We start from the raw sequence: 21,426 nt of genomic DNA, 5'->3' as shown, positions 1-21,426 counted from the left end.
CGCCAATGCTTTGTTCCCATGTCGAGCGCCCAGAGCAACTGGGTGCATCTGTGTCACAGAGGCTGGACCTGCTGCCACGGGCTGGGATGGAGGAAAAAGAGAGAGAGAGGGGGAGAGAGAGGGGGAGAGAGAGAGAGAGTGTGTGTGGGGGGGGGGGGGGGGGGGGGGGGGGCAATGAAATGTGGTGAGATACGCAAGGTAGGATTAAGGGAGGTGATAGTGAAAACGGCGAGCGAAGGTGGGGGCTTGTTGAAGAGTCGCTGGCAAGAGCAGTGGTTAGGGAAGTAATCAAGGGGAGTTGAAGGGGTTGGTGGGGGGGGGGTGTTTAGTGGAGAGGAGGGGGAGGGAGGAGGAGGAGGAGGAGGGGCTGGAGCCAGAGAAGCGAGAGAGGGTAGAGAGGGGATATGGACCTGAGCCAAGGCCCGGTCGAGCGCAAAGCACACGGTGCAAGAATGCCAACAGACCCCCCCACCCCCACTCCACCCACCCAGCCCTCCACCACAGAGGGAAAGACAAGAGGAGAGCAAAGCAGCCAGGAAACATGTTGGAAATCAGAAAGTGCGATCACAAAAACAAAACAAAATAAAAAGGACAGAGCTGTAGGTGATGTGAGCATTTCCTGCTCGCCGCCGGCCTCTCTGCTGCGGCTCACTTCCCTCTTCTGCGCCCCTGGACACCCCAGAGTGACACACTGGCCTGATAACCAGCCTACAACTGCTAGCTCACAGCACACAGCTCCACTTCCTCTCTCACACAGACCAGAAACAGCGAGGACAACAGGTACCTCTGACAAACGGGGCCTGTCTGCGGAGCTTTAACCACCATCATGTCTACACGCAGCTGATTTCCAGCCTCAGCCTGCTTCATGTGAAACTATTCATGACCTCATCTTGTTGGCCTCATTCTCATCTTGAGAGTCATTCAGATAGTTTTGTGCAGAGTTGTTAAAGAGTGGCTGCACCCCAGCAGATGATGCCGTTTGGTGTGGTCAAAGTTAAAAATCAAGCACTTTTCAGAGAGCCTCTGACTGTCGCCATGTTAGGCCAAAAGAGGCGGAGCTGAGATGGAAGCAGGAAGTTCACATCGACAGTCGACACCTACAGCTATGTGCACCAAAGGGGAACTTCTTCAGCTTCTTTGTGGTGCAGACTCTTACTGGAATGTTTTATTTTTACTGCAGAACCTGCTGCCTTTCCCACAATAACCCAGGCTGCACAGCGTTAACATGCTTTAGCTTAGCATACACAGACACAGCAGCCTGACATTCACACATCTGAGTCCACAGAAGCTAAATGCTAACTGTACATGTAGACGTATCACAGTCAATGTGACCTGAAGTTTGCACCATACTGAACACTTCCACTGCAGCCAGTGTTTAGACTGCACCTGCATCAGATGATGTGATGTGTGAGCTCCATTTGGCTCCACCTCTTTGCCTGTATTGGGAGTTTAGGTGGACATCATGGACGCTCCGTCAGTAGATATCTCCAGCCTCTACAACCATCATCACTGCTTATTCACCAGCTTTGATGAAACTCCCTCCAGAGCTGCAGATGGCACATGACCCCCCCACGACCAGGCAGTTGACCTTTATGACTTTAATGACTTTCTACCTCCATCCTGCACGCACTGCACCAGGTAAGCCCTGTTGTTTGTTTGTGTGTGTGTGTGTGTGTGTGTGTGTGAGGTAGGTGTGTGTGCTTCCCCCTCACAGTTCTACTCCTGGATGTCCTGACATGGACATACCCCCCTCTTCTTTTTTCCCTAATCATTCCTGGCACTCTGTGAATGGTCTCAGAATTTCCATTTCATAAGCCGTATTTTCCTTGGCAGGAGCAGGAAGTGAAGTCTTTCGGATGCTTCTGGGACATTTTTGAACGGGGCTCAAGAGAGCAGAGTGCTGCTACCTCTGCTCATAAAAGCCTGGACTTCTCTGCACAACGGTATCAAATCACAGCTTATGTGCAGTACCCTTTAAAAAAAAAGAGGAAGAAGAAATCCCTTTAGAGTTAAAAACCCCTTAAAGATGCCCTTAACTTTTTTTTTCCTCCCAGGTTCCTCTGAGAACAAATCAGTTCCACAGGGGACAAACAGGAGCTTTCTCCATGAACACAGTGATTAAAACATAGCACACACTCCTCATGTGTTGGATGGTTCTTTCTCTGGGACTTACAACAAAAGTGGTATCAGCTCCGGTCAATTTAAGGCCGGGACTCGGTGGCATGATTAGCACATAAGGGTTTTATGCAGAAGGTCAACAGGAGCAGCAGCTGAAGACTTAATCTGTCACCAGCAACAAAACACACACGCTCACACTGTAAAGTTAATATTATCGACAAAATGCTCATCAAAAATGCGACCCGCAGGAAAGTATACGCAGACATGGAGGACCAGAACCCTCAGCACAGGTTGAATGCAGATGACAAAGGATGAGCATCGACTGCATCGATCCATGTGTCAGAATACATGTCGAGCTCCATGGTGGTGAAACCCAGCATGAAGAAAACCTCAAACTAATGCACAGCTGCTGAAGGACAGACACCTCAGAGTCAGGTTAAAGGTCTTCAGGTTCAGTAGATTCGATTTCTGATGTAGAAATAAGCACACAATGACGGAGTTCACACACAAATATTATGCAAAATGACCCTTCGTATGTCGCTCTACAGCAAGAACAACAAACATTTAACAACAGCTGCCTGGGACTTTGTGACTCTTTCTGGGTGTTTGATGCATTTGAAGGTACCACAGTGCTGCACCGAGCAGACTGTGTGATTGTGCACTGTGGTTGCACAACGGTGTATCCTGTACAAGGGGGGGGGGCAACTGCAGTGCCCTCTGTGACCTCTAGGGGCTGGCTCCAAAAGTGAGTCAATCCTCATCGACCTCCATGTTGAAATCAACTTTACAGCAGAAACAGACATTTTACAGCCTGACACAAACACACAAGACTTCACATAACCAACTGTAACGCTGCCAACATGGCGACAGTCAGAGGTCCGCCGCCATTTTCAGCTACCATGGTGACAAGTCCTGCCCACATCAACACATAAAAAGACAGACTGACGCGCATGAAGTGCTCGTTTTCCATGGACTGGAAATATCGACCTCAGGTTACGTTTTCCTGGTGATGAGGAGCTGGGAAAAAACAATCAACAAATTTGTCGTGTTCCCATGACAACCAGCTGCAAGCTTGGCCACAGGAAACAGCTGCTAACACTGAAGAGAGGCCATCACTACCTGCAAATTGTCTACAACAGATTACACACTGTGTCAAATGCTTAAACACTGACTCACGATGCATGGAACACAAAACACAATCTGCAAGAAACGCAGACTTGAGAGAGTTGTGCGACAACACGACAACAGGCAAGTATAATGTGACAACAATGATGTCAGGTTGTTGCCTTTGTACGCACGTGGCTGAAGGACAAGCATGTCTCTGGCCTGTAGTGTTATTTAAAGCCCTAAAAATGTAAATGCTGTGTAAACACAACTGTGTGTGTATACGTGCATGTGTGTGTGTACGAGAAAGAAACTGCAGTGAACTCTTGTTGTTCTTGCCTCAGCCAGAGAGCTCCGCACCTGAGAGGAAACCAGCTCCATTTAGAGTGAGCCGATACTCATGTAAATAAAACACACACATCTACACACACACACACACACAGATACACACACATCTGCACACAAGCAAGGCCCACGGAAGTTCCCATATTCTGGTGGATTGCCCTTGGGTCCTTGCTATTTCTGCCAGGGGCAGGGGGATCCTGTGTCAGTAATCCTGTCAGGATGAGGGGGATGAGGTCGCCGGATGCACAGCTCGAGTCCACTGCTGCTTTCACCAGCGCACACACACACACACACACAGGGACACACAAACATGAAAATAATTTGTAGGAACACTTTGCTGACACACACTGTGGCCACCAACAGTGAAAACGTGTCTGCTGTTTTTACCCTTCCAGACCCAGGTTTAGTGTGAGGACGAAATGAAAACCTTTAATGAATTTTGTTGTTGTTTTTCTTCCTCAGACTTTTTTCTCTCTGTGAAAGATCCCCACCTCCACCGATACCACCTCCGTCCTTTCTACGTCTTGTGAAAGTGTGGAAAATGAAGAAGCTGTTTATTCTGAGAGGAAACACTCAAACCGAAAAGAAGCGTCGGTCGCTGTCTGGTTAGTCTGCGTCTCTGTGTCAAATGCTCTTCTCATAAAGCTGACTTCCTGAGCCCCAGCTCTGTTCTACAATCTGGCTGACGCACACACACACACACACAAAAACCTTGTGACCTCCGCCTGCACCCACAATGAACCATATTTATCTACAAATCAGAGACAGACACACACACATCAACCCTCTCTCACTCAATACTGCATCTCTGCCCATGAAAGAGGAACATGGATGCCCATTCAACTCAAACAGCCACCCACACACACCTACAGTGTGCACACACACACACCCTGCATGAACACACACACACACACACACTCCTCCACAGTGCTCCAGAGAGAGGTAAACAGAAGAGTCTGACATCCTCTTGCATCATGTGCCTCAAATGCAGCACAGAAGCAGCTAAACAGGCTGTGACCGTGACAGCTCTAAAGTGAGGTGGCATTACTCAACGGAGCCTCCACGTCCAAGTCAAAGCAATTTGTGACACCATTCCAGACAATTTGTGCCCAATTGAAGAGCATTTTTGATGTAATCATGAGAAAGAATAAGATAAAATATTAAGAGCGAGGGCTGGACTGAAGACAAGACTGTTTACTGACGAGGTCTCCTATGCTTCCATATATCACACACACACACACACACACACACCTCTGTAAATGCAGTGGGGTCAGTGGCTGTGCATCTAAAATAGCCTCTGACACAAAAACCTCACTTGTACCGAAGAGAGGGGCGGGGGAGGGCAGGGGGTTGAGCAGACACGTGGAGCACTTGGCTCAACCTTTCAGGAAGATACTGTAATATTCTTTACTGTCTACAGTGAAGTTTAAACACCGCACACACACACACACACACACACACACACACACACGAGGAAGAAGAGGAAGGAGGAGGAGGAGGAGCTTAGCTCCAGCGGATCAATAAGAAATGCTCTCATTTACTTCACAGCTCCTGAAGGCTGAGGCAACCACACTGCAGGGCTTAATAATCATCTCAACCTGACAACAATTCAATGAAACAATGACAATATTCTCAGCTGGAGAAAACCCATCCACAGTGTTTGTTTGTGACGACACAGAGCTCGTTGGGGAGGCCATCTTAGTCAAAAATGGACGCAACAAGAGGCAGAAAGGACTTAATACTGCACGTACACCACGTCTTCCAATATTAAGATCAGATATTTGTCCTGATATTGACTATATGGTGTAATTAAAGAACTGGATAATGGGTCTTATCTATTTACTTCAATTCTATGTTTGGAATGCATGCTAACAACATGGATGAAGCCAAAGAGTCCTCTGTATGGAGGTATGTCACGGTTGCTATGCCAACAAGACATTGATGAGGATGTAAAAACAAATTGCTAGCATAGCTCATGATCGGTTAGTGTTAGCATTACTTAAAAGTTCCACAACACCCATGTCAGTGAGGACTGCCTCGCCATCGTGGGTCGAACCTCCACCTCTGACGTCCTCTATGAGGCACAGCACAGGCTCCACCTGTGTGATCAGACGTCCTGACACCTCCGTGCTGCCTTCATTCCAGCTATAAGCAGAAAAATATAAGATATTATCAACCATATCATCTGTGATGAGAATGGAGCGTGCTGTAAGCGGACTGAGCTCATCGCTCCTCTCTCAGAGGTTACAGCTGCCCTCTATATGCTGAAAATGGAGGTCAGAGTGAAACCCGGCTCACATCTCCTACCCTTTACTGGGAGGTCTGATGCATTAGATTAGCATCCTCACAATAACCTGCAACCATCCCACCACCACCACCACCACCATCACCACCACCCACCTACTCACTCTCGCTCTTCCTCCCTGCTCCAGGGATGACAGTACACTCCTGCCCTAATGGGGAATTCTTTGAGTATAGGCTACTGCTTTTTATCCCCCCCAGGCTCTGATAACATGTGTGTGTGTGTGTGTGTGTGTGTGTGTGTTCCTGAATCGAGCCCCCTTCCCCCAACATATGTACTGTGTACATACTACTCACAATAGCTTGTCTTCTAAATGCATCACAGCACACGTGCACTCACATGCACTCTTGAGCATCGACCTAGATGTTTTACAACACAATGCACCGATACACTGACTCATCTACAGTATCTGCTGTAAACAACTGGCGTAGAAATAATATCAAACACTTAAACAGTTTTTCTTTCAGCTTCTCTTCCTTTGGCCTTTTTCCTCTCTCTCTCTCTCTCTCTCTCTCTCTCTCTCTCTCTCTCTCTCTCTCTCTCTGTGTGTGTTTCTGCCTCTCCTGATACAAACAGCAGAGCGGCCGTTTACACAGGCACACAGGCCTTTTCCTTACTGTTTAATAGTCTTGATGCAGCATCACGAAGCGCCTACCCTATCTAACCTCTCTTTGTGCTGACACAACCAAATCCACCCCAACACACGCGGCATGGAAACAGACAATAACCGACCAACCAAAACATTCCAACGCACTGACACTTATTACATCAAATCAGATGCACGCAGTTATTTTTGAGGGTTTTTTTCCCTCCTTGGTTTGACCCATTCCAGCTCTCCAACACCACTCAATAAAAGCCAGCAGCTGTGTTTACCTCCATTACTCATCTACTCACGCCTTCACTTTCTCTTTTTTTTTTTTTTGCCATGTTGATACCTGGTTGAAGCAGATCATTTAGAGGCCCGAGGTATGAACCTGTTCGGAATGTCCTCACAAATGGATTCCACATGCAGCGTTTCCTAACAGCTGACCTACAGGACAGCGGCGGGTCACGGTGACCTGTGCAGCACGGTCTGCTGGAACCATCTGCACAAAGGCTGTTCTGTAAAAACCTGTAAGAACAGCTCCGCTTCTTCATGTTGGCTTCCTTCCTCCACACCACGTTTTAAAAGAGGAAACACAGGTAGACATATTTGGACACAAAGCCATCACTGTTTTAGGTTCTCTGTCCACAAATGAAGCATCGGTGAAGTCTGAAGATGATGACACCTACATGTATCAGACCCCGTCAATCCAGCTAGAGTGGGATTCGGGCCATATCTGGATATATCCGGATTGATTTCGATTGGCTCAAATGTGGCTCGGGTCTGAACGCATGTTAGCTAGCAAATCCTGCTAGCGTCGTGATACTTCCGGTTCACGGGGACAGTGTCCGGGTCGCATACAAAAGCCGTATGTAAACAACCGTCGAACTACATCAGCTTTGCCCTGAGTTTATTTGACAGGGCTACAAAGGAATAAACTGCTTTTTGAACCGAAAAAAAAACAAACAAACAAGCGACACAGCACAAAAAAAAGCATATTATGAGGCGCCACCTAGCGGTTTGGAGGACAACAAACAAGCCGATTTGTGATCAGATTTGAAAATAGGTCTGATTGATCCAGCTTAAAGGCTATCTGGATTCAATCCTACTCTAGCTGGATTGACTTTCTCCAGTGTGAACGGGGCCTTTAGTAAATCCTCCTTATTGGCTCTGAAGCTGCAACAATGAATCAATAAATGAAAGTTTCCCACTGCTTTGTCCATAAAATGTCAGAATACACTCATTAATCAATCGATTATGTAAACAATCAGCAGCTCCAGATCTAGCAGCACAGGCATGGTGTCCATTTACTTTTGCTCACATTTCCATCGTCCTCATGGAAACATGTCGAGCCAATTTAAACCAGGGGCAAACTCCTCATGAGTCACTTCCAGTAAGCAGTGAGTGTGTTTCTTTGGAGATGGTGTCATTATTAAAAAAAAAGATCACTGCGCCGGTTGTTTTAAAATCTGGCTGCTGTTAACGTTGTTTTTTTATTACAAGTATTCAAAAAATTCAAAATATTGATGTTTTACAAGCTGTAATGATTTGCATATGATTCTTTTCTTTTTTATTTACACTATCAGCCTCAGCTGTTGCACAACACTTTCTGTGCTGTTTCTTTCTTTGTCCTCACACACACACACACACACACACTAGCACGGCATGCTAACTGAATTTGGTAAACAAACGTGGGCTGGACATTTGGGTCAAAGGTTGAGTCCACAAGAGAAAACGCCAAAGGGAGAGAACAGTTTGTCATCTCCTGACGTGATGATGAAATAGCAGCACATGGACGGAGCCTCAGCTCCAAAACATCATTATTATTGTTTCACTTTACGTCTGAAAGGAACAACAACGAGACACCAGCTCAGATTCCCGGCTGCCATTTTTACACTTCGCAGGAATCCAACCTAAGAGTACAGTGCACTGCAGTCCATCTGCAATCAATGATGATACACTCCATAACACCCACTTGGATCAATGAGCAGTCAGTCAATATGCCAGCAGTTAACCCAGCTGATTAGGGCTAATGCAGGCAGGTTCTTCTCCCTGAATAAGAACCCTCTGAGCCTACATGTTGTTAGCATGAACAACAAACCAGAGCACGTCGCTTCTTCCGGAAAGATCCTTAATCTGTCAGCACGCGTGCGATTTGTGATCTGTGGCTGACAGAGGAGGAGGAGGAGGAGGAGGAGGAAGAGGGGGAGGAGGGGGAGGAGGAAGAGGAAGAGGGGGAGGAGGAGGAGGGGCAACCCTGTCAGCAATTAAACGTCCAGGGCAGAGCGCTGTTGATGGACAGATAGAGTCTATCTGTTGGTGATTGGCTTTTTAATTGATTCCCCCCCTCCACACACACACACACACACACACACCTGTACTGATCTCTATCGTAAGCCCTTGGACCGTGTCTTGGAGTGGGGGGTTGATCCATTGAAGGAATCATTGAAGGAGTGGCAGCAGCTTAAAGGGGGGGAAAACACGCGGCATTAGACGTCACAGCGGCCACACCGCAGCGTCTCTAAGGGAGGCCGGACACACAAACACCGGAGTTTACTACACACCAACTTTGGTCCTGATCTGCGCCTCAATGCCGGGGTGGAACATCAAGGTTTGTTGCAACAGATAATTTGCAGGAATGTGGTGTCAATCAGACTGCAGCGACCACAACAGCCAATCAGTAAAGAGCACACGTGAATGTTATTGTGTACGTTCACAGCTCACAAACATGGCGGCAACCAAGACATCCACGGTGTCCGTAACCTCCAGCTCACTACAGAGGAGCTTCATCCTCCATGTTTTTTTTTCCTTAAGTCGTGTTTGATCTCTGGTCTCTGTTGCTGCAAACATCAGCCCGGTCTCACTATATGGCTTTAATTGTTCATAACCGACTGTGATCTGCTTGCTTTTAATTGGTTAAGATCTAAAAATCCTCTAATGTGTGACTTTTTGTTGCAAAGCCCTCTAGTGGAGAGCAGGTTGTTTTTATTATTATCAGCTGTTTTCACACATGAATCGGGTCAAAGCAGAGCGCTGTGTTCTCGGACTCATCAGTAATGGGGACTGATTTTGGATTGATATCACTAGTGTCAAAAAAAACACAGAATAACATCCACTGAACACCCTGTCCGGCTGAACCGGGCTGATCCGGGCTGCAGCGTGGCGTCCACCAAGGGAGGCAGGAGAAGAGTGTGTGAAGGAAATGATCAGGCTCACACACAAATATGTTGTGCAGACTGTCCGTGCACGTGGCTGCTCATCACACAACAGGAATTTCTGAAGCCAAAAGTGTCATAAAAATAAGGTAATCAGAGTATTTTCACATACGTTTTTCATTTGTTACAAAAATCACGATGACCACAAAAAGCTCGGCTTGTATTAAGATACTGTAAAGGACAATTACTGGGCATTAATGAGTTAAATTGCTGGTTACAATAGTGATAAGTGACCTGACCAGGTCCTCTTTCTAAAGTAAAACGTAGGTTTAGTTTAAAGATCCAGGTTTAAAGACACTGAATGCCACAGAAGTCACTCGACAACACAAACCCACTAAGATCTGGCTTCAGTGTGAAAGGGTACAGTCAGCATTGAGCAGCCAGGTGGAGTCAGTCTCCACCTGCTCCAGTGATGTTCATTCAGAGTTTAAGAGTTAGATTAGTTCACAGTCTCGGCTGCTTTGTGCTGTTCTTGGTGGATGAAGAGCGTAACAACACAAAAACAACAACAACAAAACCAAACAAAACCAGCTGGTAAGCTTCCATTCTTTCTTAAACATTGTGTGAACGTGGAGTAAACTGTGCGTCAGAGCTCTTCCTCATGTTCCTCCTCACATGTGATAATATCGGGCTGCTTATTCATGCACAGGCAGAAGGCTCCTTTTGTAAATGGATTTAAGTGAGACTTTAAACGAGCGCTAATCTCCCTCATTGAACATCCGCGACCTGCAGGGGGTCTCCTCCACACACACACACACACACCTCCTCCTCCTCTGTAGACACACATATACAGTAATGCATTATTTACTTTTTTTTATTTTTTTTATAGATGACACCCCCGCTTATACACACAAACCCCCTGCGGCTGACACACACACACACACACACAGTTACATGGTGAGGGTAAAGTCACTGAGGTCAGTGCTTAGTTTCCACATCAAACCCAGGAGCAGAGGCCAGAGTCTCATCTACACCCCCCTCTCCTCCCCCTCCCACCTTTCTCTCTCGCCTTCCCTCCCACTCCACACACACACACACACACACCCTCCTCCTCCTCCTCTTCCTCCTCCTCCTCCTCCTCCTCCTCCCCCTTCGCTGGATGTACAAATGCCTTTGCTGTCAGCTCTGCCCGGGTCCCCTGTAATTGAAAATAACAGCCAAGGGCCAGCCCCCGGCCACTCTCCCCAGCCTGGTGGCTCTCTGCCTCTGTGACAGCCACCCATCAATACCAATGACTATTACCCTGGAAGTGAGAGCGCTGCCGATGACATCCAAGACACCACCCCTGCAACACTCCCACACACACACACACACACACACCAGTGTCCTTCCTCCGCTACCCGAGCCTCCTAATGTTTAACCCGTTGCTAACAGTCTCTGTCTCTAAGCTGCTACAGTATAGTGGGAAAACAAGCTTCTCTCTCTCTCTCACACACACACACACACAGAGAGAACTCTCCTAAGACATGCACACAACTCTGACAAGCAGCAAACTTTTTCCCACTGAGAAGTGCTGAGAGACTTTCTGCAGTCACACACTCTCACACATCCAGCGCAGAATTAATCCACAGTTCACAGCTGATCAGGTTGCTTCTGGACTTTGGAACACAGCCGGTGCCGGCACTGCTCAAAGTCTGGATGCTGCCTGACACACACACACACACACTAGAAGCACTTTTTTGTGTGTTTTTGTAAATCTCCTTTAAGAGTCGGTGTCCGGCCAGCAGCATGTCTCCTGTTCTCGCCCCTCTCCCTCCCACCACCTTCCCACTGACACCAAACACAATGCCATAGGTGATCTGAGTTGTCATCTGCTTTGACAGAGCAATGACAGCTGAACGAAACACACAAAGACCAGCAACGCGACAAATGAAGCACACAACAGCAGCAGCAGCAGAGGAAGAGGAAAAAACGCACAGACCTTGTCAGAAGCTGCAGAGCCGTGGAGACTAAGGAGACTGTTTCCCTTCCTACAGTCCTCTCCGTCTCGTCTCCTCCTCTCCTCTCACTCTGCCTGTATGTACGTGTGTATGTTGTGTGTATGTGTGTGTGTGTGTGTGTGTGACAATGTGTGTGAGTGAGTGTATGTGAGTGAGCGGCTCCCTCCCCTTCTGCCTCTCAGCTGCTCGGCTCAGGCAGTTCTCAGGAAATGAATGGGAGCGCACAGAGAACTGTTGTACTTGCAAATGACTTACCCCGAGTCACATGATCCGCTAAATGTAGGGTGGGCCGGTGGGTGGAGGCTTCATAAGCAAAAGGGAAGACAATATACTCTAAGCTTTAACAGCATGCATCGAATTACATGGGGCCCCTCCGGGGAGGTTTCCGACGCGTCCGCGCTCCAGCCAGCCCCGAACTCCCTCTCCAACCCCTCCCGGAGCGCAGCGGAGAGCCGCGCGGGCTGGGGCTGAGCACCGGAGCGCCTCCCCGTTTAAAGGGGCCGGAGAGGAACCCGTCAGCTCCACACTTCACTTTAACATATACCTGCAATCAAAACTGTTATTCATGTAAACATAAACATGTTTTTAAATATTGTAATTTAAATAAAAAAATAATCTGGATTAGTCGATTAATCAATGAGTGCATAAGAACGTTAATTGGCAACTATATTGGTAAATTATTTACCAATCAATGCAAAGAAAGAGAAAAAGAACAGAATCTTATCAATTTTGGGCAGATTAAAAGGGAATATTTGGATTTATTGAAATTACTGAATCTTTTTTTCAGTATTTTCAGATTAATTAGCTAAGTGAAGGAAATATTTGCTGATAATAAAAAATAATAAACAAATCAATTAAAGAGAATCAATTAAATCAATGTGTGCAGCCATCAGAGGCTTAAAAACTGTGGAGAAAAATATTAATATTAATATATATATTTGGCAGGTCTAGACATTACAGAAAAACCAACCTATAGATTTATTAATAATAATAATAAAAATTGTTTATTAATCCATGCTGTCAGAATTCTTTGATTTTATAAAAATATATCTGTGTGTAAATTCATAACATCTCTCTAAATATTCATGCCCTCATCTCCACCAACAGAATGTCACATTTCTACCTGCTGCTAGCCGTGAACAGCGGCAGCATCATTTCCTGTAATGACCGTGTGTGTTTTAAACGCTCCTGCCTCAGCCTCTGCTCTCCTGTCAGTCACCTCCTTGTGTTACCCGCCTCACTCTGAGGTATTTCTGTGGCATGAGAGGCTGCGGCTGATGCTGCTCAGATCCTCTCCCCTGGGAGCTCTAATTAAGGTAAAGGGAAGTAGGACTCATCTGCATGGCTGATGGCACTCGTACCACTTTACATGCTGCCAGCTTTATCGAGGAGCTGATTGAGAGAGTGAGAGAGAGGAAAAAATGTACAGTAACACAGAAAGCCTGATCCGACTGCTGCCCACTTATTATTCATTCTGTTTCTCTTCAGATACTGTACGTCTTCTGTTTGTAATCAGTGGAGGATAAAATGGCTGGGTGGAGAGGAAACGGATGGACGGAGAGAAAGACTAGATTAATAAGGCTGAATTGACCGGACAGAGGGACGGCTGGCTGGATTAGAGAAGGATGATCTGGCTGCCATTTAAAATGTAATGGTGTATAATTGCACACTATGGAGCTGCTCAGCTGTGACTCTTTTTTTATGACAGGTATCAACTTCATGTTTGAATCAAGCAGCAACCTCCTCATGCAGTTTCTACACTGGCCTCTAGGGGCAGACTCCAAAAGTGAGACGATCCTCACAGACGGCTGACTTTACAGCAGTAATAAACGTTTCCTTTGAGTGACGGGCGGACTCACATCACAGACTTCCTGCTTCTGCCTCAGCTCCACTGCACCGCCTGGATTTACCTTCAACAGGTGGATCCAGATGCTGCCAACATGCCGACGGCTGGGTTCAAAACTCCTCAGAAACCTATGGGTGACATCACAGATGGTTCCTCCATATCAATACATCCTTAAGATAATAATTAAGCTAAAACTGTTAGCTCTTCTCCCAACAATACCCAAGACTCATGAGACCAATCAGGAACCAGTTCAGACAAGAAGGGGATGGTGGGGCCACATGGTGGACTTTCACAAAGCAGTCTGTGGTTTGACCCCCCTCACACCATGAGCTGTTTTGTTTTCACCTGCAGTTACATTTTGTGTCTAATCACAGCTAGATGTGGCTGAAGAAACACACACACGTAGCTTAGCATTGACATTAGCTTTAGCCAAAGAAGGAAATGTGCTCATCAAAAACCAGTTAACGACGTGGAGAATGGGATGCAGACACACTAACTGCGCCTGTTTCTTTGTGACTGAAGCTGTGTGAGAACATCACGTCTGAGCGCTCTGTGGCATCAGAACACAATGAAACACGTTCTGTTTGTAGAACTTCCTCCGCTGTCAGCCTCCTCTCTGCACATTGTGCTGTGTCTCATTACCTGTCAGGCATGCAGTGACTCGGCATGACAATCACACACATGTGGGTTCAACAAGAACAGTCAATTACGCATTAATGTGAGGAATTCTGATCTGTGTGATTAGCGGGCCGGCTAGTTATGAAGAGCTTTGAAGCCCCTGTGACTGTGTGTGTGTGTGAACACTAATGTAACACGAGCCGTAAGGCCCATCGATGATCCTCATAATGACGTCCTGAGGAGCTCTCTCAGATGAAACCCTCGCTGTGTAACTGCTGCCCCGGGAGTCCTGGCATGTGTTGAAGGAACGGCAGGCGGAGCGCAAACAGGAGGTGGAAGGAGGAGGAGTGTGAGAGAGGGGGAGGAAGCTGCAGAGGATGATGGGAGATGGTCTGAGGGACATGGGAAGAGGGTGGGGGTGGGGGTCACAGGCAGGCTTCATCCTGGAACACCCCAGCAGCGCTTATTAAACACCTGAAACACACACACACCTCTCCCAAGGCTACGCCAGCTCCAGACAGGTTGCTAATGTGTCACCCCCGGGGTGGGAGCTGTTCAAAGATGGCGTGGGCGTCTTGGGGGATCATTTGTGGATCGGCATAATAAGCTGTAAGACATCAAGAAGAGCATTATCATTACACTGTTCTGCCTTGCATCATCTGACCCAATCTCATCAAATTATTGTAACACCATTCATCATTTAGTCACACACTACAAAATGTCTACACTGAGGGGGCGGGCAATATCTGTGTGCAAAGGAAGCCTGGAAAAAAGTGTGTGTGTGTGTTGTGAAATGCTGTGGGTGAGCGATGTGATGCTCCCCTCCTGTTGTCTCTGGCTGAACTTTAGACTCTGGACTCAAAAAACAAGCATGCCAGACGAGGAAGTAGGGAGCAGAGAAGCTAAACACAACCTGTTACTGCACAGCCAGGAGGGAGGAGGGGAGGAGGGAGGGAGAGGGGGGAGGAAAACACTGAAGGAACAGAGCACATTCTGTTTTTGTTGGTTGGAGTGGAGGATATCACTCTTATTGATACATATATACACATCTCTTCCTTCTTCCTTTCCTTTCCTTTCCTTTCCTTTCCTTTCCTTTCCTTTCCTTTCCTTTCCTTTCCTTCTTTCCTTTCCATTCCTTTCCTTTCCTTTCCTTTCTTTCCTTTCTTTCCTTTCCTTTCCTTTCCTTTCCTTTCCTACTGAAACAATCATAGTTAAAGATCATGTCCAGATCATGTTTTGAATACATGAACAAAAACCAGGGAAACACTTAAGAAATGTCAAACTGAGAGAATCGACTCGAGGAACCTTGAAACTGTGATGGACAAAACTAAATGTTCGAGCTGTCAGACAGCCGTGGCCTGTTGGCAATGAAGAGCTCACCTCTTTATCTGCTCTGTTCACAGCGTCGACGCACAACACAAACGGACTACAACTGCACACACAAAATGAGGAGGTCTCAGCTGCACGAGCCAAGGTTTCCATACAAAGTACTGGGCCCTGTCTGTCTGCCTGCCTGCCTGTCTGTCTGCCTGCCTGCCTGTCTGCCTGTCTGTCTCACTCTCAGCATGGTATCTTTATCAAAAATCTGACAGGAGTTTAGTGAATGTTGAATGTCTGCTTAAAATTTAACAGATTTATAACTGCACAACATTTGTGTATATGTTTCTAGATGTTGTGTGAGTGTATGTTGAGTTTTTTATGCTGCGGTTTGTTTCATGTCAAAGCATTCAAACAAAAACTGATATAAAAACATATTCTCATGTCAGAAGCATCACTGTCTGTCAGCAGGGCATCAAAAACTGGAGTTGTAGTTTAAAAGTCATCTGTTCACATCCAACCATCAAACATATGGAGGGGGGGGGGGGGTTAATGGGCGAGGGGATGGGTCACTAGGCTACCACAGGGCACAAAGACACAAAGAGACAAACAACCAGTCACATGCACACTTGTGGTCAATTTAGAGTCCGCAGTTAACCCAACAACATGAACGTCTTTGGTATGTGGGAGGAGGACGGAGGACCCGGGAAAACCGGCATGGGGGGGGGGGGGGGCAAACCAGACGGCCAAGGCCGGATTCGAACCAGCAACCCTGTTATTCTGAAGTTCACATTTAATTAATACTAATGTTTGTAGAAGGTAACAGGTGTTTAACCCTTAAAACCTGACAGCCCTTCTTCTCTGCTGAGTATTTCTGGAAGTATTGATCACAGTGAGGTGGGTCACACGTTAAATAAAACTACACATTGTACCAGCCCACACCGTGGGTTTATCCATAATGATCATATTTCAGTTCAATAATCCAAATCAAAAAGACTGAAGCTGAACATACAGCGAGCAGCTTTCAGACAACACATGATGTTACACTGAAATCACTTTCCAGCAGACTGCAAGGATCAAACGGAGAAGCTGATCATACATCATTCTGCAGAGCGAAGGACGACCTGAAGGATCAATAAAGTCCTCGTCCTCCTCTCTGCTTCGGCATGTGCCATCAGATTTGTCAACTGTCATCATTATATATTTATGATGAGGAGAATAAACATGTTTAGGTGCTAGTTCAGAGTTTGAGCCCGGCGTTGGTCCTTTAAATAATAAGTTCTTATTTCTGCATTATGCTGCGTCTCTGTGCTGCCAGCTAACGAACGCAGACGTCTCCCTCACATGATGCAACGCCGCTCTGTCTCTGAAATAATCCCATGTAATTCTGTTGATTTGTTTCAGCAGATTGCTGTATGTCTTCAGCCAATGATGCCAAATGACGGTTTATAGCTGCAAAACTTCATTCAGTGTGCGGCTGATGCTGCAGGACCTTCACGCGGGATGCTCGGGTCTGTCGTACAGTATTCTGCTTACATGGATGTTATAATAATGAACTGCTATTGCTATGCTAACAGGCTAATCTACAGCTAACTTACAACCGAGCACCACAGGAGTCCAGAAACATGGATACTGTTAGCATTTTAGCATTTTTCAGGATTTTAAAGGACACAGTGGTGAAATGAGACATTTGGTGGTGACATCAAAGTCATGTGACCATCCTGTGTGCTCATATTTAGGCTTCAAAAAATCCTAAAAAACTATCATCATAAACTTTCTGCAATCATCCGAAAGAAGGACCTCCTGAGGTTAGTGGATGTTAGTGAAGTCCAGTCATGACTGAAGAAGAGAGAAGCAGCAAGAAGGAAAAGCTTAAAACAGACGATAAAGCAAACAAAAGGAAAAAACGAGCAGAAGAATCGTAACACAGGAAAACGGACTGTTTGGACATCTGCTTGCTCGAGGGCCTGCCCTGGTCTGGTGGCTATGAATGCATGCATGCATGTGTGTGTGTGTGTGTGTGTCCATGCATCCGTACACCTGCACAGACTGAGTGGGTTGGCTCAGTGGGCTGGCGTGGAGCTCCGTGGATCCCCCTCCAGGCCAGTTCTCTGTCAGGCCCTGCCAAGGTCATCTGCCTGCCAGTGGGTGGGTGGGTGTTGGTGGTGGTGGTGGGGGGCAGAGCAGAGAGAGAGAGTGGGGTGGGGTGGGGGGGGACTTCAGCAGCATGGCCACTGGGGCCTCAGCACGTTGTGTCTAATAACATCTCACACACAAACACACACCCCTACAATGAACTTTAGCACCGATACAAGCGCTCAGATGTGCAGAGGGACGAGGCGGCGGCTGGACGAGCGGCTCACATTTTTTTTCCTCCTTTGCAAATAAAGATAAGAAGGAAATAGTTTGGATTAGTTGATAGAGAAACGATAGCTCCTGAGCTTAAGAGAATGAAAGAGCAGGTAGGAAAGTAACAAGGAGAGCTGTGTGTTTTAAAACTGCTAGCTCCGTATTATGTCCATTCCACTGCTATCCATTACCTGGATCAGCTTACTGGGTGGCGAGACCCAGGGTGGAGCCTGTTATACTGAAATACCTGACTACACACACACACACACACTTCAGAAAGAAATGTCAGGCGTAAGGGGAAAAAAAAACGGCACACTTTGACGCCCAAGGGAGTGGGTGGGTGGGTGGGGGGTGGTCGCTATGGCATCAATCTGAATGAGATTATCAATCATCTGATCACCTAAAGTTGAGTTTTACCAGCAGACACGGTCAGATTAGCCTCCTCATATAGCAACGGTGACACCTGAATTGTATCAAAGCACAGAAGCAATTATCCACTGCCACTCCTCTACATCCCCCACCGCTGTCAAGCCTGTCATCAACACGAGTGTGTGTGTGTGTGTGTGAGTTGATCAGTCACCGGAGCCCTCGGTGTTGCTCTTTTGTTGCTCCTTTTTCTGGTTTTGTTGCAGAGACACCCCCCCTCTCCTTTGGCAGCTGGACCCCTCCCAGACCACCACCACCTCCTCACCCCCCTCCACCCCCCTCTCCTCCTTCACTCCCAGGCGTTGGGTATAGAGAGGGAACAGCCAGTGCTCTCCAAACACAAGGACAGAAGCTGCCAGCAGGTAGCCATGGCAACAGTTTCTCTCTCACCCGCCACTTCCCTGCTCGGTAAAAAGGGAGTGTGGAGAATCGCAGGGCCCCTCTCTCTCTCTCTCTCTCTCTCTCTCTCTCTCCTCTCTACGCTCTCACACAGCCCAAATTAGACGGGTCACAGTGTTTTTCTGGCACCCGTTTAAATAATCATAGAGATGGATGTGCACAGAGAGGGAGAGGGAGGAAGAAAGAGAGGTGAGGCGGGGGCACGCCAAGGAAGTAGAATGGGGGTGTTAATCAAAAAGAGGCAGATTGCTGCACAACAAATGATTTTTTTTCCAGACATAAGACTGTGGTGGGTGGAGACAAGGATGCTTGAGGTATCTGGTGCAGAACTTACAATATCTTGCTAATGGAAGCGCAGCTTCTCACTGAGAGGCTGTAAATGTCTCTCCTCCTGAGCTCGCTGTTCTTGTCATTCTGAAGCTGCATGTTCAGATCCACGTCTGGAACTTCTTTTCACTGTTTAGCCACTTTCTTTACCTCTTTCGCTACCTCCACCTACTCCACCTACTTTCAGAAATGAGTCCCAAAAACCCCAAACAGTGAGTTAAGAAGACATCTTGCTAGGTATCTGTTTAAAGGTAGGGTAGGTAGATTTTGAAAACTCAGTGAGAGTCAGCCAGATTTCAAAAGTAAACACACGGCCCTTTCTCTCGGAGCTCACCCTGAAGCCACGCCTCCCAATCACATGGACGCGCATCACCTGAAGACGAGCTGCGGTTAGCAGGGGCCACAGTTAGCTTGCAAGAAAGCTAACTGTGGCCCTGGACAATCATCTGCACTTAGGCACTTCCTGTTTCCTTGTCCTGAGGTCAATAAGTTTTTCTTCAACTAGCTCGCTATATGCTAACAATGCAAACAGACTGACAGCAACCGAATCAGCCAAGAAGCTAGCACTCCAGCAACATTGTTAAGATGCTAACATCCACAAACAGTCAGTAGAACCTACTAAAGAAGGACAGCTGCAGCATGTCGGTGTACATGTTGAGGGGATGAATTAATCTGTCATTCTGAGTTTACTGTTAATCTGATTTTGGTGCATTTTCGGGTCCATCTCTGTAACATGTGTGAAACAGCAGCAGCAGTTCTGATCCACTGAAGCGTGGCCCCTGGCTGACGCTGCAGGCTGCTGTAAAGCTCTCCGTGTCCTTCTGAACGTTTCTGTCTCCATGAAGAGGTGCTGATATTAAGAGCAGGACGATGGAAAAGCCCGAAATGTTTTCTTTTCATGAGCGGCAGCCACAGGCCCACTCTGGCTTTTGAAAATAATTCAACCCCACGTATTTTCTACTTGATTTACTCTGTGCAAGCCTTCCCTCATCAGACCGAGGTTTTTGATATTAAGCCAAAATAAATCAGTTTCCCTTCTCAGCGATATGTCGAGCCTGCACTGACAGCAGAAAGAAAAACTTCAGAACACAGCCACGGGATTACATCACAGCCAAACAATGTCTATTTTTACCCCGGCTAAAGTTTTTCTTACTTCCAGGAATTTCCAAAACAGGAGAAATCTGAAAAGACTGAATGCAGCGCTGCAGAAATTGAATTAAAGAAGCACGGTCAAAAAAACAGGGATTAAACATTGTCCAGGGGTGTTTGGAATTTAGATCTGCAGGGATTAGGAGTCCGTGTTAAGGTAACCACTTCCAGGTTTCTGCCTCAGAAGCCTGTGTGTGTGTGTGTGTGTGGTTGAAAAAGCTGTGGAGGAAAATAACTTGAAACATGACGCAACATTGCGGAGAGATGACGACTCAATCCACAGACAGCCTCATGCTTAATTCATCCGTCCACCTCACAACTATTAATGATGAAAGACTGTCACGGCATCAGGAGAGCGCTCAGTGAGAGGTCGCCAACATGATGTTCAAATGAAACATGTCTGCTGCGTGTGTGTCCGATGTGTGCGCATTCACAAGCTCGCTCGACTTCCCCACATTGATACCAGATGGCCCTTCCCAACATGGCCAATGGAGGAATTCAGTTGGCAGGACCCCTTCTTGTTCATGGTCAGTGTGCATGTGTGTGTGTGTGCCCCTCCTCTCCCTCCACTCACTGACCTATTTGTATTCTGGGCAGAGCAGATGAGGCTCCAGGCCCACTGCCCTGCTCCCCTCTAGCCTGTCCCCTCGGGAGGGCATCTGTGGGTCTGCACTGGGCAGATAGGGCAGACCCATCATGGCAGCACTTTAAAGACCACCTCAGTGGTCCACGGAGAGGCAATGTGTTTGGATGAGGGTGTGAGGGGCCTCTGCTGAGGTTTCTCTGCTTCCATTTCTTTGTCTCAAGCGGGCGATGTGTCTCTGAAAATCACCTGGTTGCTGAGAATCTGCTGGAGCTGGTGTGCGGTCTGAAGTGGAGCTCTTTACAGTTTATTATCTCAGAGCTGACGGTCAAAGTTGCATCTCACTGTAACTGTTCTTCTTCCTTTTCTTTTTCCACAACAGTCCACTCCACACAGCTACTCATCAAGGCAACAAAAGAAGCACAGTCCCCAGAAGGATCCTGTGGGAGGTTCATCAGCAGGACGAGGTGCCTGGGGTGCTGTGTCCTGTCTCCAGTCCTGTTTAAGGATTTTCATGGACCAGATTTCAGGTCTTAGCCAGGATAAGGCATGGTATCAGACAGGTCACATGTCTGCTTTTTGCAGATGACATTGTCCTTCTGGTACCATGCTCACTGGAGTGGACGGAATGAGGATCAGCACCTCCCCCTCTTAGGCCATGGTGCAGGTGAAGGGACAGGGAGACAGACCACAGGCTGGGTGTAGGCTCTGCAGAGACGAGGATGCCGGAAAGAAAAGCGCACCTACGCTCATGAGGGCTATGACCAAAAAGAATGATCCTGAATTCAAATTTCTCAGCAGGGTG

General features: G+C 47.1%; 1 protein-coding gene across 2 annotated transcripts in view; it reads right to left on the bottom strand.

The window, feature by feature from the left end:
* The window catches only part of klf12b (Kruppel like factor 12b), a 38,011-nt gene extending 26,003 nt beyond the window's left edge, over nucleotides 1-12,008 (bottom strand). The window contains exon 1 of one of the 2 annotated variants that reach the window (XM_028393321.1): nucleotides 11,863-12,008. The gene's annotated coding sequence lies outside the window, so the exon portion shown is untranslated. Of the gene's footprint in view, nucleotides 1-11,588; nucleotides 11,843-11,862 lie in introns of those variants that run through there. The other variant, XM_028393320.1, reaches the window with a different exon arrangement.
* Nucleotides 12,009-21,426: the final 9,418 nt, after the last annotated feature.

The sequence above is a fragment of the Parambassis ranga genome, chromosome 21 (genome assembly GCF_900634625.1).
Source record: "Parambassis ranga chromosome 21, fParRan2.1, whole genome shotgun sequence".
Lineage (NCBI taxonomy): Eukaryota > Metazoa > Chordata > Actinopteri > Ambassidae > Parambassis > Parambassis ranga.
The sequence above is the reverse complement of the archived record's forward strand: the minus strand, read 5'-3'. Positions and strand labels throughout refer to the sequence as shown.